The 26,396-nt window shown below is 41.2% G+C and overlaps 1 protein-coding gene across 1 annotated transcript in view; it reads left to right on the forward strand.

The window, feature by feature from the left end:
* Positions 1-1,138: 1,138 nt before the first annotated feature.
* FBXW7 (F-box and WD repeat domain containing 7) overlaps positions 1,139-26,396 on the forward strand; it is a 177,125-nt gene continuing 151,867 nt past the window's right edge. Inside the window, exon 1 of the mRNA XM_064710849.1 lies at positions 1,139-1,753. The gene's annotated coding sequence lies outside the window, so the exon portion shown is untranslated. The remainder of the gene's footprint in view (positions 1,754-26,396) is intronic.

Consider the following 26,396-nt stretch of genomic DNA (forward strand, 5'->3'; position numbering starts at 1 on the left):
CTTAATTTTGCTCTTGTTGTATATGCTTTATGATGGCAACAGTCAAATACCGCTTTTTTTCCTTTTTCATGAGGCCTAAGCTTTTCTCAGTGGCCGGGCTGAGTGCTCCGTTCAGCCATCCCACACGCCTAATGACTGACAATTAAGTATTAAATTTTTACCTTGCTGTTTGTTGAACAGTGCTGTGTATCAGCATCACAAACCAAAGGAGGCCTAGTGGAACTCTCATGTGATGGCCACAACTCTGCACTAAACTGGAGCCCAAGCCCTGTGACGAATGCCTGAGGGAGCTGGGGTTGTTTAGCTTGGAGAAAAGAAGGTGACCATGTCCCTCTACAACTGCCTGAAAGGAGAGTGTAGCCTGATGAAGGTCTGTCTCTTCTCCCAGACAACCAGCAATATGACAAGAGGACCGTCTTAAGCTGCACCAGGGGAGGTTTAGTTTGGACACCAGGAATTTCTTCACAGAAAGGGCAGCTTGGAAAAGGGCAGTGCAGGGAGGTGGTGGGGTCCCTGGAGGTGTTTAAGGAATGACTGGATGTGGCACTCACTGCTAGGTCTAGTTGACCATGGCGGTGTACCATCATAGGTTGGACTCGATGAACTCAGGGGTCTTTTTCCAATCGAATTTATTCTGTGATTCCGTTATAGGCTCTTGTAAATAACTCTCGGTTTCACCTTAGGAGAGCAGGGATGGGGTAACCATCATTCCCGTTACTGGGTTCGCGGCGCCCGCAGCCCGACTGAGAAAGTGCTGCTGGGACAGCTGAGTCCCAGTTTCGGGAAGCACCAAGGGTGACCAGCACGTCCCACGCCGGCTCCCGGACAAACCGAGCGGCGGCCGAGCACGGAGCGGCGCGCACCGGGATCGCCCCGGCATCGGCCGTTCCCATGGCGGGAAAGGGCGGACCGGGCGCGGGGCCGCCCCCTTGTCCCGGGCTGAACCGCGCGGCCGCGGCGGGACCTGCGCGGCTCCGCCCCGCCCGCCCTCGGCATCATCGCTCCGCGCCAGCGCCGGGGCGGGGCTGGCCCCGTTGCCGGGTTACCGCTGTCATCCGCCCGCGCCGCCGCCGCGCTCGCTCCCTCTCCCGCCCGCCCTCCCCGCCCCCTCCCGGCGCCGCAGGAAGCGAGCGGATCCCGGGGCGCTGCTGCCGCCGCTGCCCCCACCGCGCCAGGCGTCCCCGGCCCGGCCCTGCCTCGCCGCCCAGCGCCCCGCGCCGCCGCTCCCCCCACATGCCGCAGAGCGGAGCGGTCGCGGCGCCGAGCCCCGCCGCCCGGCTGCCCCGCCGCGCCGCCCAGCTGGGGCCCTGACGGCCCCCCCGCCGCTGGAGCCGGGGCCCGGCGGCGCCCGCAGTGCATGAGAGGGAGAGCGGGGCGGGGGCCGCGGCCCGAGCCACTCGCCTCCCGGCCGGCGGCGGTGCGGGGACCGGCCCGGGGGGCGCCGAGGGGCGGCGAGGCGGTGGCTCCATGTGAGAGGAGGCGGCGGCGCACCTGATCCGCCGCCGGGACAGCCGCAGCCGGGGGGATTCCTCGAGGGCCGCCGGCCCGCAGCCCGCCCGGGGCGGGGGGGGGCTGGACCCGCCTGCCCCTTTGAAGTCACCCGGCCCCCGGCGGCAGCCCCGGGGCGGGGGGGGCAGCGGACCCCCTCCCGCCGGGGGAGGGGGGCTCCGCCTCGCCGCCCGCATCGCCCCGCCGGCGGGAAGGCGTGCGCGCCGCGAGCGGAGGGAGAGCCCAGCGGAGCCCGTCCCGAAAAGTGAGTGCGAGCGGGAGGAGCCGCCTCGGGAAGGGGCCGGGTGCCCCGGGGCTGCCGGCGGGGCGGGCCGGGGGCCGGGGCGGGGGGCGCGGCGCCGGCGGCCGCCGTTTCCCATGCGGCTCACGTTGCCGGCCGCGCACGGTCTGCTGCCCCGCGGTCCGCGCGCCGCTCCCGCCCGCCGCGGAGACCGGGCGGGAAGGGGGTGCCCCGCCAGGGCCCCCGGGGAGCGCCGAGCGCTCCTCCGCAAGTTGTGCCGCCCGCTTTGTGCCGGGAGCGGCGGCCCCCGCGAACAAAGGCGGCGGGCGGGCGGGCAGAGGGCTCGGACCCCTCCGTCCCCCTCCGTCCCGTCCCCGCCCGGGAGCCGAGCGGAACTGCCGCGGCGGAAAGTTGTGCAAGGTTGGGAGCGGAGCGCACGGCCGCAGTGCTGTGAGCCCCGAGGGTTTCAAAGATCCCCCACCCCGCTCCCCCGTTTTCCTGCTTTTCTCTATAGGCTGAGTGGCTCTTAACAGACCCCGCGGCTCCCTCCTGCTCGCTCATTTACATAACACTTGGGTGGAAAATTTAGCTCTTCTTTTCGCGGAAAAACGTTATTGAAGAGTTGCTTATTTTCCATGTAAAGTATTTTGAATATGTTTTAAAAGCCAGGAGTGTAGTGTTGGCTCTTCCTGTTTATCGGAGTAGTTGCTGGTTCACGAGGCACGGGAGTGCTCTTGCTCTTACTCCAGACCTTCCTCCGGGACTGGGGAAAGAAGGGTCTCGTTTGGGAATGGGGCTGTGTTTGCTTGGGTTCTGTTTTGCTTTGCTTTTTAGCATTTCCGCCCCGTGCATAATTTCCCGCTGAGCAAAAACTGTATCAGAACTTGAAATCTTTTTATAGAGTGTCTTAACTTTCTTTTAACTGAAGAAAACAACACCTCCGTAGCTTGTCAGGGAAGAAACAATTGTGTCTGCTAGTGTTAAATTGTACTATTTGGGTGTTAAAATTTATACAGCAATTTGTTACATATGAGGAGGATGTACTAAAAAATGAAGAGAGTAGGTTGAATGTCGTTTATTTGATGAGACAGTGTTCAGACAGAGATCCAGAAATTGTAACTCTAGTGTGGAAACTGCTGTCTGCATGAGTCCTCTCTGCATCATCCTGGAAAGAGTCTAGAAAGACTTTGCAGGGGAAGGTTGTAGGGTTTGTTGGGCTTTTCATTAAAAGAAGAGTGTACAGCTTGTGAACATCCTGTGGGCCAGTTGCTAGGCGCCTGCTCTCCTGTGCTTTCTTTACCAGATGCGATTGAAAGCAGAGGAAAACAAAACATAGCAGAAATGTACACAGTTGCTGAAATATATGGGTGTGAACAGAAGGCCATACTCCAGCATTCCAGCTATAGATGCTGCTCTGTGCTTTGGTTTGTGCTACGCTTTTGAGAGCACTTACTGCCTGTTTCCCAGCTGTATACTTGTCTACTCCTCTGAGGAGATGGCCTTTGAAAACTCAGGGGAAAAACTTCACATCAGGAGGAATTTTAAGGTAGGCAGGGCACCTGATCTTTCACAGTTTCATTTTGAGACCCAGTTTGCTGAAGGTAAGAAGATTAATTTTCTTTAGTTTGAAGTATCTCCATATCTTAAGCTTTCTGTCATCACTGCTGTTTTGAAAAGGGGTGTAAAGAAGTTGAACTCTTTATTTGGTTCATTTCTAGCTTTTCTTGATCGCTGAACTCAGTGGTTAGAAAAGGAAGTTGCATTCTCTTCAGGCCACAGTGTTAAGGAGATGGTCAGTTCTGTACTGCACTCAATATCTACTGGAGCAAAGTGACACTATGTCCTTTTTTCATGTGGTGATTACACTTGTTTTAAGGCACTTCCTAGTCCCAAACTTAAATCTGCCCTTTCTCTATCATCATCCTGTTATTAATGGCAGTCTGGTTCTGTATCTTGATGGCAATTATGCATTCTTGTTGATGTTTCAGGTTCATAAATATATCTTTAAAAAGATATATTTTAAAATTTTTTTTGTCAAGGTTTAGATTTTTCCTCCTACTGCAGCTTCTATCTAATCAGTGTAGGTTCTTTGTTCAAGCTGAATAATTTACTAATACAATGGTGCCTGTTTGGAAACATAAATGTTTATCAGAAAGTATGTGATTTTCATTTGTATTAACTGTTAGAAAAGCTTTTACAACAAATAACTTCTTAGATTAGGGAAAGAAATAATTTTTATCTTTGGACTTAGGCTGACAAATTAACTTTACTTCTCCTTATGTACGCATGTGGTACTTTGCAAAAGTTTTGTTCATTACTTCAATGGAATTTGTTGTCTCTGAACCAGTAAAAGAAAGGAATGGTGTGTGATGATTTAGGCCAGCAATGTTATTAAACAGAGAGGAACGCTACTTGTCTGTCTCTTTAAAATAAACAGAATTTTTAAAATTTGGACGGTGTTTAATGAACATGTTTAATATTCTGAATCTTTTTGTGAAGAGCACATGCAATGGCTGTGTGTACATTACACTTGAAATAAAAGTAGCATAAAGATTTTATCTGCAGAGCTGCTTCAGCCGTGTCATATGTGGACTGTGTATGTCAGGTAATTCTAGAAAGACACGATAAACATTGCGTCAATTGCTCATGAAAACACTCTCCCACAACAAAGTATTGTGCTTTAGTCAATTTGTGGAAACTGATGGATGGTTCAGTACTGAAATGCTCTAATTATTCACTGGATAGACAAAATCTATTTACTGCAATCACTACTATGGATGTTAAGATAGTCTCTTGTAGCAAAGACTACAAGAGTAGTAGTTGTAGTCTCTATAGCAAAGGCTACAAAGATTTTAGGTATTTGTCTCATGAAGACCTAGACCCATGTAAGCGTGGAAACTGACTTATTGTTGTTAAACTTCTTGATCTTTGTGGTGGTACAGCCGCTGGTTATTACACAGGCTCTTCTGGCTAAATCAGGCCAGGACAGTTTAGCCCAGAGGGTGTCTGCAAAAGGCTGAAGGCTGCCCTGGATGCTGACAGGTCCTGGTCCCAGAGCACCCTTGTGGCTGCTATCAGTGTGCACTTTAGGGCTGTGTCACTTCTTTGGCAGCCCTTGGTGGCTCCTCTCGTGTGAACATGTTTGGTGGCTTTGAGGGAGGAATGGACAAGTCCTTGTTTTGAGGTGACTGATTGTGAATAAACGTGTTGTCGAGTGTATTGGCTACCTTCTTATTCCTGTGTTAGGAGAGAGGAAGAATATTAAATCCCTGTGCATTCCTCACCTGTCACAGTTTTGTATTTAGTAAAAAGTGAAAGGTGGTTCTCTGTCTTTCACTTTGGAAAGATTATTGGTGAAATCATAAAGTAATCAATTTTTGGCTACCTTCTCTGTTCAGCCAAAATCAATAAATAAATATAACAGCTTGATTAGGCTCTTATTAAACATTAAACTGCACATGTGCTTTTCTTCTTTGAGAGTTTTGCATATACAAGATGTTTTTTGGCTGTAATGAATGTGAGAGGCGTTGTGGCTCATTTGTGAGGGGGCATTTCTTGGGCAGGAAGAGAGAATGGGAGTAATTAAACTGTTGCAATGCTATGAATCCTACCTAGGTCTTTGCAGCAGTGGTTCTGGTTAGCTACTCCAGTGTTTGTCCTGTATCAGTGCACACACTGCAGTCATGTATTTTCTAATAGATCCTTGCTAGGCTTTTTTGCCAGTAATGTGGACATGATTTACATCTGTAATGTTAAGTACTTCAAAAGTAAGGAATGTCAGAGTAAAAGGAACTACTGCATTCAGTTTTGTTCATGCTCACTATGGCAAAAAATACGAGTTCATCTCCTCAAGACTGCTCGTTTTTGCTAAATAGACAGATCTATGTAATTCAGGAACTCTTCTCTATTTTGTTTTCTCAGTGTTCTCTGGAACAATTGCAGTTATTTTTACAAGGGTGAAAAACAATGCATTTTTTTCTACAATGTCATGCCTAACCTACCAGCAGACATCTTTTCATTTGCTAGGACAATTGAAGATGTTACCGTCAGCTAGAGGATACCACACCCACAGCTGGTTGGTAAGAGGAGGTGTGTGAAATATTGTCCAAAACTAGCTTGCTTAGTTCAGGTAAGCTTTGCCTGAGTCTTGAGCTGAGACAGTGGGTTTTGCTTTGTGCTGGAGGATGAAGTGTTGGTGTGTACTGTTTTGGTGTGCCAGAAGTGTGCCACCAAAACTTCTTTTCCCAATCCAAATCCCTTCAACATGATTGGTGGTGGCTGTGGCACTAGGAACTAGTGGAATTTGTCTAGTTTTCTAACCAAACACAAATATGGCCATAAAATAGAGAAGCATGGCATGTTTTAATTAAGATATAAAACAAACAGAGAAAAAAACCCCAGCTAAATAAAAAAGTATGTGCTGTTTTTAGTTTTGGCTGTAATTTAGAGTTATACCAGTATGACACATTTTGCAATGGTATTTACCTCAGCTTATATTGAAAGAAAAAGAAAACCAGTTTCCCTTTAATATTCTCATAAATGGTCGAGTGATGTTTGGATTTTTGTAATCCAAATACATTGTTATGAAGCTGATTAACATATTGATGTACCTTAGATGTTTTGTGGGCAGGGGTCATTGGGATATGGAGGGGAAAGGAAAGGGTTTCTTGAAATTGCTTGGTCTGCAAGCTCCCATATCGGAGAAGCCTCCTGTGGGTAGAGCCTGCAAAGCTGGCCCAGGTGAGTCCAGTTTGTCTTGTGACCTGAGACTGGATGGCTGCTTACAGCAGAGGGACAGCTCTGAGGTAATTAAATAATGCTTCCTATTCAAAGGCTGGCTATTCAGAGTTGTCCAAAATGTGGACGTTGTGAAATGCTTTTTTGCCTGAAAACCTTTCAGTGGTGCGGATGGCATGACCTGCCTGATGCTGCTCTGGAGGAGCAGCACTGGGAAGTCTGTGAACTCTTCAGCATGGGCAGGCTGAGACGAAGTGCACTTGAGAGGGCAGGGCATACTGCTGAGCACTTTCTAAATAAGCACAAGCTCTGCCTCCTTACCAGGCAGGAGTGCTGCCCTAGGTGGAGCTGAGAGGCAGGCACGTGCTGTGGTGAGACCTGGCCTTGTGCAGCTGGAGCTGTGGCGAGTGGGAGGTTAGAGCACGGTTGCAATAGAGTTGCAATAATTTCCCCTTAAACTCCTCATAAACCTCAATCAATGAATCTCACCACTCCAGTATCCTAGGTTGTAATAATAGATGAAATATTTTCCCTGCCAGTTCTCCCTCTTTACACATGGGTCTCTCTTTGAAAATAAAAAATCTGATCTGATTCTGGGATAATCGTTGTATTTGTTACTATGTACCCTTCTCCTGTTCCTCAATTTCTTGGTCCGATGTCAGAGCTTGTTGTTCTCCCTCTTCAGCACTTCATCCTTAAGAAATGTTGCTCTGGACGGCTTGGATGTGGGAGGTAACCTTTACAGGATACAGGTTTCTTGAGGCTTCCCCTGTGTGTTCCTTGGTGGGTTTATCAAAGAACTTAAGGATGGTGGTGGAGACTTAATTGCACATGAAGTTTTGTTGGGTCCTTTTGATAGACTGAAGGATTCCTTAATTCGGTCATGCAGAGTCAGAGCTACTCAGCTGTGGCTTTGTGCTCGTGTAGGTTGTGGCAACTGCTGTGAATTTCAGCACAGGAGCTGCAAACCCTGTGTGTGTGTTGTTGACAGTATCTACTTAAACTCTGCCCTCTTTGACCATCATAATGTCCTTACTGCACACATTAGCCCTGTGTTCTCACAGATGCTGGTGGATACTTTTGGAGCACGTGCTTTTCAGGATAAAGTCTACCACGTTTTCTTAAGGGCGAAACTTTACATTTAGATCTGCTGTAGCATGCAGAACCTGCCTATGCTTATAAGGAGTTAGTTTGCTGTATTGCAAAATTGCATACAAAAGGCAATTACTGTCTTTATGTAAAATATATGATGTGTTTTATAGGATGGAATGTGTGTCTGTGTATATCTGCAGGAATGACAGTAGTCACAGGGAATTCACAACTGAACAGGCTACTTCAGGACAAGCTACTTGTCTTACTAAATGACTAACAAGCCCAAAGCATCATAAGCCAATGGGGAAGAAAAGGTTTCAAGCTTTTCCTCAAGTTCCCTTTTTAGGAGGGTAAGCTGCTCAGTGTGTTCCCTGGCAAGTGTAAGCCTTTTCAGCATTGTAGCATACTTCATGCTTGAGAAGTTGCTCACTAGCTATTGCAGTAGCTGCAAAATCTAGCATTTCTTTGCTAGACCTGACAGTAGTGGGTACTTTGCTTTTGCTAACTTCTTCATTGCCTAATAAGGCTTTAGAATATACTAGAGAATATTTTCTTTAGTGTTGAAGGCTGTAACCATTAAATAATAATAACCAAAAAAACCAGCTATGGATTCAGACTTCTGTGAGGAAATGTTACTCATCTTTTGTGGCAAGTGTGACCCCACATAGCTTGGCATAGTGCTGAATCTCTGTTGAAAACAGGATGTCTTCACCTTTGCTTCACCATTGTCTATGTCTTTGCTCAGCTGTGTTAGTTGTGGCCCTGAGCTTGGGCCAGTAAACCTGCAGTTTGCTGAGAGTGTCTCCTACTGTTTATATCTTGTCATTTTGTTTTAGTTCATACTCAGAGCAGGAGATGATCTAGCACAACAGAAAAGGGTCCTGAAACTGTGATCCTGGAGATACCCTTGTCTAAGTTATTTTAAATGTTTGTTTCTGAGCTCTGCTGTGGCAGTTTCATCTGCTGTTGCCAGAGCTGATGAGTGTGTCTGCAGATCTGTGGCATTTCTCTGAGTGGGTGGGTGGATCACTGCAATGACAGGTAACTTTTTTTTCTTTACTACAGAGCACAGTAGTGACAGTTTTTATGGATCTTGAGGGCTAATCTTCAGCATCCTTTAAAAAATGCTAAGGCAGAGTTGCTGTGGTTTTCAGTTGTTTTTTTTTTTGGGGTTTTTTTTGGCCAGGAAATGTTTTTCTCCACATACCTAAGTAGCAGTCCCTGTTTGATCTTTCAGCAAGAATGAGTTTGAAAGAATGGATTTTTATGGGGCACTGTGTTTGGGGATTGCTTTTCTCCTAACTTGCTATTTGCTGCACGAGTTGACAGGGAGGGAGACAGTGATCAAACCTGCAATGCTTTCCCCACCTGGCCTGTATTTAAACTTGTCTGTGTAGCCAAGATGGGGCAGACATGACCCTTATGACGAGCCTGTGCTGGAAGGGGGCAGTTAAGTCCCTCTGCTTTCACAGTGTGTTAGTTATCTGTGGCAGCAGGTGCATGCGGGCTGTGCTGTTGGCAGGCTGGGCAAGAGCTACACTTGGTCACTGCTTGACTCCCAGCCTGCTGGACTTTGTGCTGTCCTGCACTTGCTCCCCTCTACCAACTGTGTGATACACAGCCCTGAACAGCCACTTGGTGTTCAAGAAACATGTCAAGGGTAGCATGCAGGCTTTGGTAGCCCCTGAGTAATAAGGTAGTAATGCTAACTATGTTTTGACATTATGTGTCTAGAGGAGAGTGATTATATGTGTGAAAGAAGTCCTACTAATAGTATCTTAGCTGGGCTCTGATACACAGGTGGCTGAACTTTACATTTTGCAATGTTATAGTACAGAAGTAACAGAAGTGTTTCTGTTAATAACCTTGATTATCTCCATAATGGCTTCTTCCTTAGGTTGTCCAGATGTTTAACTTAAATTTGAAAGTTTAACATAGCTGAATGCACTATAGCTAGAACATTTCTTAGACATGGCTTGCTGTAGCAAAACAACTTTGACATGCACAGTTACATTTAGTTTGTTTCCAGGACATCCTGTATTTTCATCTCATCTTCGAGGTCAGGCTGAATGGGGCTTTGAAAAACGTGGTATAGGAGAAGGTGTCCCTGCCCACGGCAAAAGGGTTGAAATTACATGACCTTTAAGGTCCCTTCCAACCCAAACCATTCTCTGATTCTGTGATTTTAGGATTTCAAGCTGTGTATTGCATTCCCAGCTTTATAGCTTATTGCCATGGTGAATCTGTTGTTATTTGTGCTTTGAACACTTTGAAATCAAGTAATTCCTGATATGCTACAGCAAAGTAGTGAGCTGATAGTGGAATAATTGAGGGTCGAACTTCAGCTCTGCCATGACTGACATTTGGCCTGGTGGGAGCAGTAGATAACCCTCGCTGTGACTCAGGAGCACAGGCAGGAGTTGTGTTTGAAGAGTAGAGGTGGGTGGTGTCCCCTGTCATGGGGTGGGTGTGTGGCTGTCTAGTGAGGGGAGCTGCATGCTGGGGTGGCTGCCTGCCTATGTAGGAGGTATGTACAGTCATCCTGCTCAGCTTGTGGCTGTTTACACGGGCTGTGGGAACCTTTCAAAGGGGTGCTGGGAACGACTGGAAAAACAAAAGCTTGTTTAGTGGCACAAAAGAAATGTTAACGTTTTGGTCCTTCTCATTCCTATTGTTTGTTTACACTGCATAGTGGTGGGAACAAAATTGATTGCGTAGGTTAGGCACGACCTAGCAAAGATTAAAAAGGAGAAACTCACCATTAGACATTTCACCTGTCCTTCATAAAATAATTTCAAACATCACAAAGGTTGAAATATTATATTAACTTGTCCTTAATGGGGTTGTCATTTCATATTGTATTTGACTTGCTTAGTTGCTGCTGTAAGGAATGGCTCCCAACAGCTTCTCCTACCCATATTTCTTCCTGCACTAGCTATAGGTTTAAGCTAAATTTTTATTAAGATTATTCAAATTAATTTTGTTCTTTGCTTTTCTATAATTTAAGTTCCCTGAATTTAAGTGAGAAGGGAACTAAAAAGCAAATTGAGTTGGCTCAGTGTGACATTATGTCACACTGAATGTGCGTTAGAGCTGGCACGGGGGATGCACAGCTGGCAGTGAATCCTTTGGGCACTGCCTGGCCATTAGATCAGCTTAACTGTGCCCTGAAACCTCATGGCTGTGGTTTGATGATCTGCTGAAACCAGTGTGGAGCAAGTGCTATAACCAGAAGGGCTGATCTTGTTCCTCCTGTCCCTTCTTTGCTTTTGTGGTTGTGCTGTCCACTTCTGAAATCCAGCTGTTTGTGAACCAACATGAGTGCTACTCTTGCCTGACTTCTTAGCTTTTCAGTAAGGAGAGAGTGGTATTGACCCTTTAAACAGCAAGACAAATTTAAGTAATTTGAAAGTGTTTACAATGCAAAAGTATTGTCATATTATCATGCTGTAAACTATATGCATGATATAAACCACCTTCAGCACTACTGCCAATTCAGCCTTTAAAATAGAGCATGTGCTTGATCTTCAAAGGTTTTTCCCTTGAGTTCTCTTCATATCACAGTCATAAGCATGCCAATCTGGACAAATAATCCTTTTATTCAGTAGAGCTACATTTAACACAGTGATCAAAGCTGCAATGTACAGAAATATTAGTATTCAAATTGTAAAACACAAGGGAAACAAATTGTTCTGTGAGCAGAGGAGCTAACAAAACCTAGTTTCCTGTGGATTTGTGTCCTCTGTCTGCTGCTGTACCCATCACTGCAGTAACAGTCCTGATTACTGTCCTGTTATCTCCTGTGACCTCCCTTATCACAACATGTCAGATCCTGCACCACTCCCCATATAACCTACCTGCTAGCTGGGGTAGAGGCAGCTGTGCTGTGCTGTTGGCAGAGTTGTGCAGAGCTGTGCTTGGTGGCTGCTACCAAAAGGGGGAAAAATTTGCATTCAAGAATTCTACTGCTTGTGAAGCTGAGAGTTTAACTTTTGTTCTATTCTTTCTGCCTATCAGTTGCCATCTCCAGAAAAGCAGTGGGATTTCGTTATAAGGTGTGTGTATCTTTCTTTTCAGAATCACTTTTCACAAAGATGTATTGTGGCCCTGGAATGTATAAAGATTCACGTAGTTCTGTTCTTTATGTTATTTGTGATGCTTTAACCCTGGTTTAGTTGAATGTATTATTTTTGTTATAAAAATCCAGTTAAACTCAAGGTTCTTGGCATTTTTTTTCCTATACCTTTTCCTTTATATTCTTCTGCATCTCTCAGTTACAATCAACATACCCAAACTTTCTGATGGTTTTTGTCTTCCCCTTTAAGATGCCTGTTACTAAACGTCACCTTTTTTAACATTTAGTTTAACTACATTTCAAACCATTTTTATGCCTGCCTAGAAGTGCTGTACATTTACAAAGTGCCTATTTAAAATGCTGCATTCAGTTTGTAATGTACCAATTATAATATTCTCCAAAGTATTTAATGCACATCCTAATTTTTTTCTTTTACTGAGTGTTATTCTTCTTTGGACTATCAAGAGTCAAAATATTTCTTTCTGAATTTGTTCTTAAGGTCCAGGAAATTGGTGAGTAAAAGATTCCCCTGGACACACAATGCCTTGATTACTGATTATTAAGTGTTTTCTTTGTCTGTCATGTATTTTCCATTTTATCTAGCTTGGTTAGACGACATGAAATGCATAAGGTTCCTTCTCGTATCTTAACCTTAATAGCTTTTATGTGAATGAGTTTTGCCACCTTTTGCTTTCTTGACCATTAGGGAATATGTGTTGCAGTTCTAGTGAAGAACTGCGGCCTTCTGCTGTTAACCCTTATCTGCAAATTAACAGACCACTTACTGCTTTTTCTTTTGATGCTTTACTGCTGGCATCTAAACACAAATGTTTTCCCCTAACACCAATATTAATTTTACTTAATGGCCTCTTGAGACTTTGAGGGAGGTTTTTCAAAAGTCTTTCTTTCAGCAATTTCTCCCTAGTTCACTGTTGTTGTTATAAAATTCTACTACCCTAAAAGAGCATGGTTTCCTTTCCAGAAACCATGCTGTGTAAATTCTCTGGTATTAACCTGCATATGTTTTACAATCGTTTTCTCCAAACAATTGTTTCAGCTAGCTTGCTATGCATGAATAGCTTATTTGTTTGTAACACATTAAATCATATTTACTGGCTCTTTCAAATGTAGGTAAGTACTGTGTTTTCTCACATTCTAATACTAGGTATTTTTAGTAGGAGGTGAATGTAATTTTTTATTATTTATAATTATTTTTTCTCTTGTTCCTGTGGAATCACTCAGTTCTGATTTCTGCTAATAAAATGAGAAAATGCAAAAGTACCATGTTTTCTCTGAGGTGTTGGTGGTTTAGGTTTGTTAGCTCTGTTCTTCTCCCCAGATTGTGTAGTGGAGTGGTGGCACCTTGAGAGAAACTTATGTGCTCAATAGTCTTACACTTTGAGTGCATTGTCTAGGAGATCTTGAATTCGGATGGCAAAGACACTGAGATGTGCAGTGAAAAGGGAACAAACAGGCTACAGAGGTCTTCCTAATTAGTGAACAGCCTGATGCCTGTGACATATTCTTCCATTTGTTTGTTTTCAGGAGGGAAAGCAACCTGCAAATAAACCCAAAGTGAGTAATTTAGCTTTTCTCTGGAGAAAAATGTCAGCTGGTACTGTTCAGTAGCAGAACCATTCTGTTGCCCACTAAATGCTTGCACAGACACAGTGTCTAGGAGGGAAAACCATGAAACTGTTGTAAGTTTTTTAGCGGAGAATAATCAGTAATGTTATTCCAACAGAAATATAATTTTGTAACTAATATTTTGACTGATAGGTCAAGCTCATTAAAATATTTGAGTGTAATATCTTCTATCAAGATGGCAGTTTTGGGAGAGACATCCAAAAGTTAAAATACTTCTATATTTTTATTGAAATGTTCTGTTTTAAAATGTGTTTAATAAATAGTTTTAAGTGTATTCTAGAAAAATTGACCCACTGGTTCACACTGGCATGTGTTCTTTCTAGCCTAGTATTCTGTATCTGATAGCCATAAAAGAGAAAATCTTGTCCAGGAACCCAGAAATTCCCTAATTCTTTGCATGACCCATCTCAAAAAAATGTGTAAGTGGATTCATGTGGAACATTAAGAACAAGATCAATTTTAGATGCTTTTCATTTTGCACTTGATCTCCAGCTGCTTTCAGTTATGGAATCTCTGAGCCAGAAGTTGTTTCTGTTTATTCAGAAATTCTTAAATGATTTCTCTTCTGAGAACTTGTATAATTTCTTCTTGAACTCTTGTAAATTTTTCTGGTCCATTGCATCCTTTTGCAACAAATCCCACAGATCTGCTGGCTGTTGCCTGAAGAGTCACTCATGTTTTGAAGGTGGCTTCTCCTCGCTCCTTGGGTGCTGCCTCCCGTTCGTGGTGCAGGGGGCAATGAGCAACTACTGTTCTTTGCCTTTCTTGTCACTTGCCTCTGGCATGGTCCCTGGAAATGGGCATCTCTGTTCCTAAAGAGACCATTTTTTCAGGTCACAGTTCCATATTTAAGCACTTTTTGCTGTAAGAGTTCACCTCTGTAAGATGACAGATGCTGCTTTACTACGTGATTTTTCTTGTGGAAATGTGGAGGTGCTGTTTGGGTACCAGTGCTTACTGGCGTTTCATCATTGCAGTCAACCATACAAAGGTGGCAACTGCATCTGAAGTTTAGGCTATACCTAGGGGGTATGTTTGCTAAAGAATTGCTTGAAAATTGCCTGTGAAAATGATGGGTACTCAAGTAAGGATGAGGAATTCTCATTTGTGTCTCCAGGAAATGGCAATTCCTGTCTAGTTGTTCCTGTGGTCGTCTTTTAATGTGGTTAGAACATCAGCTTAACAACTCTGAAATTTTGCTCTGTTGATGTTATGGATCGTGAAAAAAGAATATAAACACTAGGATCTATCTGAAATGATAACTAGCAAGTTTCCCATGTTAGCATTACAACTGCTGCAACCAGGCAGAGCAAACAAAAAATCTGCTCTTGTAATTGAAGTTTTCTTTTTGGTCTGTGGTATTAAAAGTGCTTTTTGAACTTCAATTTTATTGTCATCGCATATGAGTACTTTTGTGAAGAAAAGCAAATTTAATCCTTATTGGTTTTCTATATGACTCTAAAGCCTTTATTTAACTGGCTGATTTGTAGATCTATACGAATAGATTGTGTTTAGGAATAAGAATCTATAAGAATAGATTATAGAGTTCTATAAATATATACATTTAAAGAACATATTATTTATAGAAATATATAGAAGGGTTCTGCAAACTACATCTTGAGGTGTTAAGGTGTTAAAGGCATGTAACTTAGAGTGTTTCCTTAAAATACTAGTTATTATTTAAGTTACCGAAGTGATTTATATAATCACCATAGGTTTTAAAATATTTTTTACATTTTTAAAAATGTTAAATTGATTACTATCATGGAGGAAAAATCTAAATATTCTTGTGAAGTATTTTAACTCAATGGTTAATTTTCTGTTGCCACTAGTGATAGACTATCATATTGGCTCTTCTGGAATACAGGTGAATAAAAGATAAATGAAATCTAGGTCTGATGCTGCAGTCACTGGAGTATACACTTAGATTTGGCCATAAAAGTGCCTCTAGAAAGCTGTGCACTTCCATAATGTTTGCTGCATCAGTGGCTACAAATGTAAATTTGTCAAACTTCTTAGTCATGTACTTTTGTTGCCTCAGAAAAGAACTAATTGTCAGTTTTTCATTGATAAAAAGTCATTAGTCTAAGCTTCTGTTTATTTACTTACAAGAGCAAGAAGTTAATCTCTGAAGAGTGGGACTTTTCAAGTATGCTTAAGTCATTTAGGAACAAATTCCACCGCCTTTGTACTGTGAGAGGAGTAGAACTGAACTGAAGGAGAGGATTAATTTTGGAAGTTAAGCAAACTGAAAAGTGCACTTGATCACAACTATGAGGCAGTGTATTGTGTTCTTGATTGATTCTTGTATGAATCTTCTCAGCCTAAGTGAATATTAGACTGTAGAATTGTTGGAAGACCTGATCAGGTATAGGCAGGGAGAGTTAGCAAAGTTGACTTCAGGACTTAAATAGGAAAATATTAAAATAATAAATTACTTCTAATTGCAGTTTGAAAGTTATATCATCCTCTCTCAAAGAGAATGAGAGAAAAGCATTGTGTAACTCTTTAAAATCAGTGTCTTTGCAATAGTTATTGTCCTGCTGCTTTCTTTGCTAGCACACGTCAGAGGTGCAAAAGTAGACAAAAGGCTTCAAAGTCCAAAAAAGCTTTAAGTGAAAACCTTCAAAGATGGTCAAAACTTTGCAATTAAATGAAATGATGTGTCGCTTTTTGCTATGAATTTTAATGGTCGTTTGTTTGCCTCTTGACTACTCACTGATTAACTATTTGTTTGGCAGGAACCAGGAAGTCTGCAAAACTTGTTGTATGACTTGTTTCAGCTATCAGTTGTTTTTCTGTGCCTTATCAGGCTGCTTGACAACTGTTTAATTGAAAAGTTTCACATGCTATTGAAGTGTTATTGTTAGAATAAGCACTTAATTCCATGGCTTGATAGTGAGAGTCACAGTGTAGAGGGAGGGATGCTATCTCTGTCCTAGATAGCAGACATGTTTATTTTATAAATAAAGATTATATTTTCTGAATAGCAAAGGATAGAACTTTGGCTGATTGTACATATCTCTGAGCAGGGACAAATATTTTACTGTCGTTCTGTTACAAGAACTTTCACTGAGAATTCAAATGCTGTATCCAGTGTAACAAATGGGAATCTTGTTCTGGAGAAGTTGCAGTAATAAGGATGAAACTTGCTTTTTTTTCTTGGGTTCTTGTGCATATAAAAAATCCAGCAGTTGCAGTGTGCTTGACGAAAAGGGGTGTTTCACTGTTAAATATGAGTAAGAGAACATATATTTTTTTGCCTCACATAGTGTTTTGCTTTATTTTCTGTGTTAACATGTTATGCAGCTTTGATACTTGTATATTGCTGCTAATATTGTTTAGAGGAAATACCTGCCTGGCCTTTTTTGTCTAGCTAATGGTAATTAGATGGAAAATGGCTTTTTTTTTTTTTTTCCTTTTTGGTGGCCTAGTCTGTAATCACATAATAATGGAGCTGCCTGTTAACAAAGCAAGTCTAGAAATTGTGAGTAAGGAAGGAGACTTAATTTTAATGCTTTCAGGGATTGCTGGTATAGTGCAGCTAAAGTCAAGGCAAAAATGCTGATGTTGTTTGGAGGAAGTTTGTGGCCATTGTCCTCCTGTTAGTGCTGGTTGTTGAGAACAGCTACAGTCCCCCTCCAGACAGCAGCACTGAGTGCTGGGGACTCAGGCACAGACTTTGTTTCAGTTTATTTGAAAGCAATGGACACGAGTGCTAGCAGCATTTTTGATCTGTGCTAACTACAGCTCTTCTCATTTTTGTTTGTCAAATCCAAACAAATCTTTGGGTCCAAACTGAGTGTGGCCATTGAATGGTTTAGTTCTTGTAAATAGTTGTGGTGGTCACAAGTACAGGTTGTCAGTGTTGCACAGGAAACTTTGCATAATGCATTAATATGATGGATTTCAGCTCTTGTCAGGGGGGATCTCTTCACCAAAAGCCCCTAAATGTTTCTGATGATAAATAGGCAGGAAAGTTTGTGTCACACTTGCTGTGCTTTGAAAAGTCAACACGAAGGTATTTTACTATCAGTTTAAGGAAGTGGAGAAGTTAACAGATTTTAGAACTTCTGAGTTGGTGATTTTTAAGAAAGCATAGTTAAATGCATTCTATGAGGTTTCTGATGTTTCATAGACTAACAAAAGGTTGCTTTATTAGTAGCTTTAATGAACAAATCGCTTTATTGGCTAAGACATACTGGTTGCTTTGTCGGTCTAAACAGCTATGAGTTCTTGTTTCAATTCACCATTGTGCTGGAGTAGAGAAGTGATAGCCATTGACCTTCTGTTAAAGCACAATAAAAAGTTTTTTGTGAAGAAGGAAAGTGTGCAGGGAAAAGAGCAATGCAGTGCTGTGTCTTGAGTTCAGCAATGTAAAAATCAAGATACCATGTACCTCTGTTGCCTTTTTTACTAGGTGGCTCAGTGTAGTGAACCACCTGAAACAAGAAAAGACAGGACTGACTTTCTGAAGGCTGTTTTTCATGGAACCTCTGTGTAAAGAAACAAGGTATTTATGTCCTAACTGTAAGGAAACATATTAAGCAGGTACTCATTCACTTCTGAATGGAAAGTGTATTAGTCTTCAAAAAAATTCTGGTTTTACTATTGATTGTCTGATCAGTTTATTGTTTTATTAAGTGATTAACACAGATGACTTAACCATAGCCTTTACTGAATTAAGTGACCTTATTTTATTTCTTGAATTACTTCCTAAGAACTGATTTAAATGAGGAGAGAGCTTTATTTGTTTCTCCTGGCTGTATGCTTAAGACACAGAAGAAATTGCTTAGATGCAGTAGACTTTTGTTAGTGATAAGCAGCTCTTACAGTTGATGTCTGTGTAGTGAAAGGTTGCTTTCAGGTGGGATGACATGGCAGTCATTTTTATAGTTATCAGCTTGCTGTAAAAACTTATCATATTGCTTGTTAAAGATGAGCATCCTCCTGTAATTAGAATAAAAGTGTTGCAGTAGAAGTGGGGGATTCAGATTTGCCAAATGTATTTACATTATATAACACATGAAGTTATAATCATGATTAAAAGGATTAGGGACTTTCTCTCTAATGAAAGCCCTGTATGAAACCAATTTATCATTCTCTGTAAATACTTCTTAATTAGGGATGGGGCAGTACAGTGCAGCATGGATGTTCTGTAGCTGGCTGGTTTCTACTTTGCAGATTGGTATTGTCGTTTGGTGGGAGCAGCTGCTGGAATATACTTTGCACTTTTGCTACACTCTTGACTTTTGTTGTAGGTATTGTGTTGTATGCTTGGTGGTTATGGTTGTTGAGTCTAGTTTATAGTGGTCACTCTATTTGTAATACTGATAAAGTATATGAATTATTTTTTTTTTTTCTCATGAAGCAATTTTGTACCCTGATTCCTCAGGAAAAACAAGTTTTCCCTGCAACAATTTGGGGGAAATTACGACAAGCAGTCTTGCCTGAAACTGCCCATGCATAAATTTATCTAGATTTCATTTTTGAGATGGTTGTTGCTATAAACTTGTGTCTGAGATTAGGAATGAGATTGGGTGAGTTTGCATGAGAACATGTTGAGGAGAAGCAGCCACACTGAGTGAGTGTTCCAGTGTGCCTTGCTGATCCTGGTCAGAGGGGACCTGGGTTGCCATTGTGTTCTGGTTAACAGCTATAGCTCAATAGTTCTGTTTACAGGAAGCACCTTTGGACTTTCTTTAGTTTCCTTCTGAATCCTAGAGCATCAAAATTTCATTAATGTAGAATTTGCATGGAGGAAACTTACAGCAGGAAAAAACCCACATTTTTTTCATTTCCCCTCCCTATGAGGAGCTGGGTAGGATATGTGATTGTCACTGTATGCAGTTTCCTCTTGCCTGTCTCTTCTGGTTACTGCCTTCTCTGCTTTTCCTCCTTCTTTCTGGTCTTTCAGCATGTGCTCAAGGTTTGTTTTGCTCTCTTGCAGTCTTGCTGCTATCTCCCTATCTTCTTTTGGCTGCAGTTTTTTTCCTCTACCCCTTTTCTTGTCCAGTTTTGCCCTCCTATCCTTGTTTTAAATTTTAATGTTGAAGTAGTTTTGTACCTCTTCAAAATATGTGTTTTTCCTTGAGCATAAAAATTAGTTGAGTCAGCCCTGATTTTTAAAGGAGCTGCCCCTTCCACAGGTTGTGTTAGCACCCCCTTCTGCCAGCTACTCGTTCCTCAGCAATTCTGCACTTGCCCATGGGTCTGTCTCTCACTTTCCCAGTGTACAAATTTTACTGGTGACTTAAATCCTCAATATTGTTTGGAATCAGTTAAGGTGTCAAAGGATTTTGACAGTACAGCAAAGTACTTAATATAAAAGTACTGTAAGAATAGCGTGGCAGCGGTTGGCTAAATGCAATTTGTACTTCTAAATTCTTTATGACCAAACTATCTTTATGAGTGATGGAATTGAAGAGGTTGTGGAGCTTCAAATAAAGTGTTTTAACCCTTTGCACTGCTCTGTGGAAACTTGTGTTTTTGCAGCCCACTGTTGGGGAAGTGTTTTTGAAGCTGTGTTGATGTTATGACTGCGCACCCATCTGTAACTGGAGTATGTGATAGCAATGGATGCCAGCTGTATGTGTAAAAGCAAACTGGCAATTCTGGTGCAGTTTTCCTTGGAAAGATAGCTTAAGTAAAGGTAAAGCAATAAAACAAATTGAAGAGTTTCAGCTGTCTAGAACTGTGCTGCAGTTAGCTTTTTCATTATACATTTCTTCATCAATATCAGCTTCCTAAACATCCATCTCAATATCGACTGGCAGCCCACAAACTGTGTGTATTGAAGAAAGAAGATATGACAAACATCTGTTTGCTTTAAAACGAACAGCCATCTGTGACATACAATTAAATGCATGCTGTATAGCCCTTAGATACCACTGCATCTGCAGCAAGGAGAGTGCATTTGATATTCATCTTTCAAAGCATATACCTCAGAACACTATTCCTCAAGAGAAACAGTAAAATTTTTGACTATCCAGCATGAATTGGCTGTAATACAGCAAGAAAAATCCCTATAGTGGCTTAGCATTGTGGCTTGGAATCTATACAGAAAATGATTGAACATTACCAGCTGTAGTGGGAAATGGTATGTGGAAGAAATTTCAACACTTTTACCTAATAATCCCCTACCATGATCAGAGCCAAACTTTTTTTAGGTGAATTTGCATCAAATTGTACCAGGTCTTGCAGAGCAAAAAATGCAAGGCTTGTCAATGAATCTTCACCTTTCTATGGTAAGTATTTGTTCTCCCCCCACCACTAAAATCAACAAAAGCTCTGGGTCTTACATATTCACACACCATAATGAAATATATTCAATACAGGTCACCAAATGTTGCTATGGGAGTAAAGGGAGGGTAAGCAAATAACTGTGAGGTGTTTGGGTGAACACACATCTAGAAATGAGAAAAGACATCACCACTCCATTGTATCAGGCAAGCAAGGGGTCAAGAGAAAATGGGTAGTTGGAGTTTAACCAAGGTGGGCCTAAAGGAGCGTTCAGGAGACAAATCCTTTTTGAGTATGGGTTTATGTATGGGTTTCTGGCCTCAAGAAAGGGGTCTTGTGACATTGCATTAATTTACCCACTCCTTTAAATCTTCAGTATATCACATGTAAATAGTAATTGTCTATTCTGCTCTTATTAAATGACAGATGTTTTTAAACTTTGACCATTTTCCTAGAAAAATCTCCATTTCACAAGTTTTCAGCCTCCACATATTAATTAACATAGCCCAGATGAAATCAAAACTGATATTCTCAACTTGAAGTGGTTCTAAAGACTGTTCTTTGTCCTTTCCAAATCTGGAGGTTTTCTGTGCCTAGCCTGTTCAGCTGTATCAGTTTGAGTAATAGAACAAGCTTTATAGGTGAGAGCTTTTAACACTTTACTGGACCAAAATTGTTGTCTTAGCAAACTCAATTTCACTTAATTTGAGCAAAACATTAACCTGGCCTTACAATGTTCAGTTTCCCCGGTTTAGCAGTTTAGGTTCAGGTTCAGCCTTGAGTGAGACTGCGGCTCATTTGGTTTTCATAGGGCTTCTGCCTTGCTAATCAGAAGTTATTTTTAGCTCACGTTGCTGCCTTTTTCATCAGTCTTTTGGAGGTGGAAATGCAAACAGAGCAATGGTGTAGTAGTTGGAAGGACTGAGGTTTCTATTCCTAGCTTCTGCCACTGACTTTGTCTGAAATTCTCTTATTCAGGAGCATACTATTCCATTTTATGCATCATACTCTATAAAATGAGACAACACATCTGTCAAATGTTTTGAGGTCTTTGAGTAAAAGCTGCTCTGAGTGTTTGTTTTAGGGGATCACAGTTTGTGATGCCAGTATAATAGTAAGGTTTTATTTCTTTGTGCAAAAAAAGCAGCATCAGTAGTTCACCATTCTGCATTGAAAGGGCAGCCTGTAATTTATGTAATAATCTTAAATTAATATGTTCTTCAACATACATATAACTAATAATTGTTTAATAGAGCAGTGACTTAAAATGAATTGCTAGTAGATGTACTGGTCATTAGATGCTTTAAGGAAATAAGTACTTATATTAATCAACTGTTTGTGGGACTGTTTTAGCAGGTGCTAAATTTCTGTGCTATTGATGTTTTCAAAATATATTTCATAAAACATCAATATTGTTCTCATGCAATGAATGCAATATCCAAGACAGACCCACAAGTTCTAAGTGAGATGTTACTCTGCTTAATGGTACACATCTTATGTTTTCTCACTCTCATGGAAACAGCTTACTGCTATAGTTGCTGCATTAATCCATAATCCAATAAAGGGGATTTATTTGAGGGGTTGAAGGTAGAGAGAAGAAAAAAAAAAGTCTCTGTAGTGCCCTATGGGCAACAGTTAAGCTAAAAATAAGATGGGGCTCTTGAATGGCTCTGTGTTTGAAACATATGCATTGAAGTTTCATGGTATTCTGTAAAAACCTTACCAAAATGCTTGATTTTTCTGAGAGGAGATTCAGGACTTTCCTCTCTTCTTTTGAATATGGGATGTGCCTTACCTGTATCTGTAAGATGGCCCATTCATGCTTTATTTTAAAGTATTGCTCAATTCCTGTGTCTGAAATGAATTTCATAGAACGGCCAAGAAGACATTCTAATTTTTTAATGCTTGAAGATTTCTCATACTAGAATTATCATTTAATGAACTAGTGCTTTACTCCAATTTCCAGTGTACAGTTTAGATAAGAATAATGATTTTGAGCTCTTACAAGATATAAAAACCTGGAGATCGTTTGGTGCTCAGATACACATATCTTCCCATGGGTCAAAATAACACGAAGAAAGTTTTGAAGTCCTGAACAGGATTAAGAGTGTGTGTATGAATTAGAAGGCTAAGTTTTGGTTTTGGCACCTGCCATCATGTGAAGCAACCCAAGCCTTGAGCTGGCTACAAAATACTCGAGCCTGTGGGCTGCAGAGAGAGCCTGCAGACATCACCAGAGTGTGACCCACAAAGCCTTGCCTGCCAGGACTGGAAATGTGCAAAAACTGTCAGCAGTGTCCAGGAGATCCCAAAGCAAGTTGAGATGTGACAAAATGGCTGTGGAAGTTTTTCTCAGTTGGGCCATGCTGTGGGTAGCAGTGAGGGGCAGGGGCAGCTTGGATTGGCCAGTGAGCTGGTCGGTGCCCTGGTCTCCAGCTCCTCATGCCTCTGAGCTGGCACTGGACTGGCTCTAAAAATAGCACATGTTGCAGATGCTCCTGTTACCGCTGCATGGAGGAACAGGATCCTTCTGCCTGGTGTGGGTAGAATTACAGTCCCTGAACATGAGCAGAGGCAGAACTGTGGGAATCTGGTCTTGGTGGACGCTGGTGTCTGGAGCACCTGAAGCTGCTCCTGCTGCTCATCAGCTGCTTTATGGATTGTTTCTTCAGGGTTTGCAGCTCTCTGAAAACTGTCGTGCTAATTTAAACAGCAGGCAGCAGGAGGGTCTAGCATGCAGTATGCCATTTGACAGGATTGGCTTTTTTCCTTTATTTCAGTTTTGGGAATTGGTATAAAGTGAGTCCAGAGTTTTGGAAGGAAATATCAATCAGATTGTAAAAGTAGAATTCTTCTAGCAGTCTTATTTTTTTTTAAACAAGATTGGTCAATTTAAAGTCAGATTCAGTTTTTACCCTTTTTATGCTTTGCTGTTGAAGTGGTGCTTACTGGGAGAGTAGCGTATCCCATTTAAGTTTTAATTCTTCTCTGTTTGTTCATTCTGACTGCTGCTATTTTATAAAGTCAGGCAGAATGTTTTGTTAGCAAACAAATGGGAAGTATAAAGCAAGCAGCCCTTCCTTTTCTAATAAATGCTTCCATTATTCTTTCTTAGTAGTTAGAATGTTATGTCATGGGCCAAACTTGAGTTGATAACTAAGCTAGAAATGATAATAAAGTCTTGGTTGTGGGAAATGGATAAACTTACTGATAAAATTCTTATTTTAAAAGGTGCCTGGTGTCTACTTCAGAGTTGCCTTTTTTAGTTTAGACTTACTGGCTTTGCTAACGCTTAAAATAATGCTTTCTTTTATTTTTTTTCTTCTTTTTTTAGTTATTCTTGGTGAAATTGGAGTTTAGTATTATACTGATAATATCTTAAATTGAACTATTGTTAATTGTTGGCGTGGATTATAAAGAATTGACTTTTAACCAGTTAGGATGATACATGTAATAAATACGGTATTTATTTTCCTGTTTAAATGCTAATATCATGAAAATATTTAGATGGCCTGGGAACTGAAAGATCTTGGAGGATGGCACAATAATACTGCATATGAATCTGGATGCAGACACAGGTTTATCTGTTAATCTGAATATCTCCATTTATCAGAGTATGATACAAACTGCTGGGTGTTTGTATGCAAGTTACCTGAGAACCTCAGGCATGTTTTCAATGAGAGTAATTTCAAGATTGTCTCAAGAATTGCCTGTTTGTCTTGTACCTTGTGGCAATTCATTCTTAAAATAATGAAGGCCTGGATCAGCTGAGTTTACATATGTGAGAAATTTATATATATATATATATATATATATATATATATATATATATTTCTGTTTTGGGTTTTTTTTGTCATTGTTGAGGTGTTTGTTTGTTTTGGTTGGTTTTGTTTTGTTTTTTGTTCGTTTCTTTTTTTGTTTTGTTTTTTCATGTGTTTATGTGCTTCCAAGGAGTCCACTGGATTCTGGGTGTAAATAGAATGTTTTCATCTCATGAAAGTAGAATTTTTTCATCTCACACTTCTGTATCAATATAGAAAAAATCTTAGATACCTTTGGTAGAAACTCTTATCCAATACCATTCTGAGGAATTTCTTGATGTATCTACTTCAGTGATGTTATAGTTGCTAGAAAGCAAAAGTCATTCTGACAAAATTTCATAGAACGGCCTGGTTCCTGGTACCTGGCTGCTGGTACCAGGCAAATAAACAGAATCTCTAATTTTCTATACCTGGTCCTAAAATTAGACTGTTCAAAGAGTTTGAAAGACCTTAGGTACTGTTAGGAGTTGCTTTGACACATACTGCTCTTTAATCTTATGCAAACTAAACCAAGCAGAAAATAAAATTGCAAACCCTCCTTAGTATCAGGGACTGATTGCTGTGTTCTTCAGCTGTTTCAGTAGAACACTTGGCACCTTACCTCTTTTGGCATTGCAGATTCCCATTGCTGTAAATTTAGCAGCATTTCTGCATATATCTACATCTGTGTTGCTCTGTGAGTTTTCTTTGTAAATCCTGGTCTGAAAAGAGGCATGGAGAGAACTGCCTTAGAGCAATAACAGAAGATAAGTTTATCTACCTTTATGTTAATTTAATACCTTGTAAGCCATTAAAGGACTGATGTACAAGGTCAGTAATAAACATTTCCCTATGCAGTAGTTTTTCTTAAGTCTGAGAGAAGATAATGTAGATTAGCCCTACCAGGAGAGGTGAGCTTGTGTCTGTGAAACCATGATTGAAAAAAATGCCTTGCTGTTTGTGTTTACTCTCTCTTCCAATTGCAAAACAGAATTATTGTATGAGTGGCTTGATTCATTGTGTTGGAACTATTTGGGATTGCCATGAATTACTCATGGGAGCTGTTGCATCCTGATAAGTTGGGTATTCCAATGTTAATAAAAAACTAAAAGAAAAATGAAAATCCTTTACTAAGAAGATATCCTTGGGGGTAGTTTCAGACAAATTCTAGGAGAATGAGCCCTTGATGGGACCAAAAGATCAACATTAAATACTTCATTAATGGCCTAGTAATGCTTTGTATTTCTTGGTGTGAAGTTGTATAAAATTTCTTCTTCCTTCTCCCTTAGATTAAAGAGGCATCTCAGGGGTGCTGTTGAAGCTTTCTTAAAGAAAACTGGGAAAACACATGAATTAATGTGTAGGCTGTTTTGTTGCTTAATGTTTCCACCAAAGCCATCCTAATTGCATCCACATTGTAAGCCATACAGGCACTCATAGATCTGTTAAATCATCTCCATCTTTCAAACAGGACAAGCTTAACTCATTGCATTACCACTTTATCATTGTATGTGTAGACAGATGAAAATGCACAAATAACTTTTAATTTTTCACAGTGACCATAGATTAAATTTTTGTACCTTTGTAAACCTGAATTTTTTCTCCCTGTAGCTTCATATGTTTGCTATGGCACTCATTTGGTTTCTTCATGTTACTGCTAAATTGCTGAAATAAATTCCTCCTTGTCCAGCAATTGCTGACTTTTGTTCAGTTTTGTTTAGTAGAACTGAACATATATAAACATGAAGAATAAGTTCAGGTTGCACTGAAAATGTCCTCTAAGTTTTGATTTGAAAGTTTAAAGGCTGCACAGACAGAACTGAAAGCCTAATTCAGAATTTCTGTTGCTGTATATAAAATCAGATAAGAGCATATCAACATTCCTACTCTATTCTCTGTTACCTGCTCTGATAATTAGCATCTGCATTGATCCATAACTTCACTCATCACACAGGAGCTATACACCAGTCTAATTTTCTTCCTCACTACGAAAAGGAAGAGGTGGTACCAATTACTCCAAGATTTAGCTCTGAATCCAATGTCGTCTTGACAGACAACCTAAAGCAGTTGGTTC

The sequence above is a fragment of the Zonotrichia leucophrys genome, chromosome 4 (assembly GCF_028769735.1).
Source record: "Zonotrichia leucophrys gambelii isolate GWCS_2022_RI chromosome 4, RI_Zleu_2.0, whole genome shotgun sequence".
NCBI classification, from domain to species: domain Eukaryota; kingdom Metazoa; phylum Chordata; class Aves; order Passeriformes; family Passerellidae; genus Zonotrichia; species Zonotrichia leucophrys.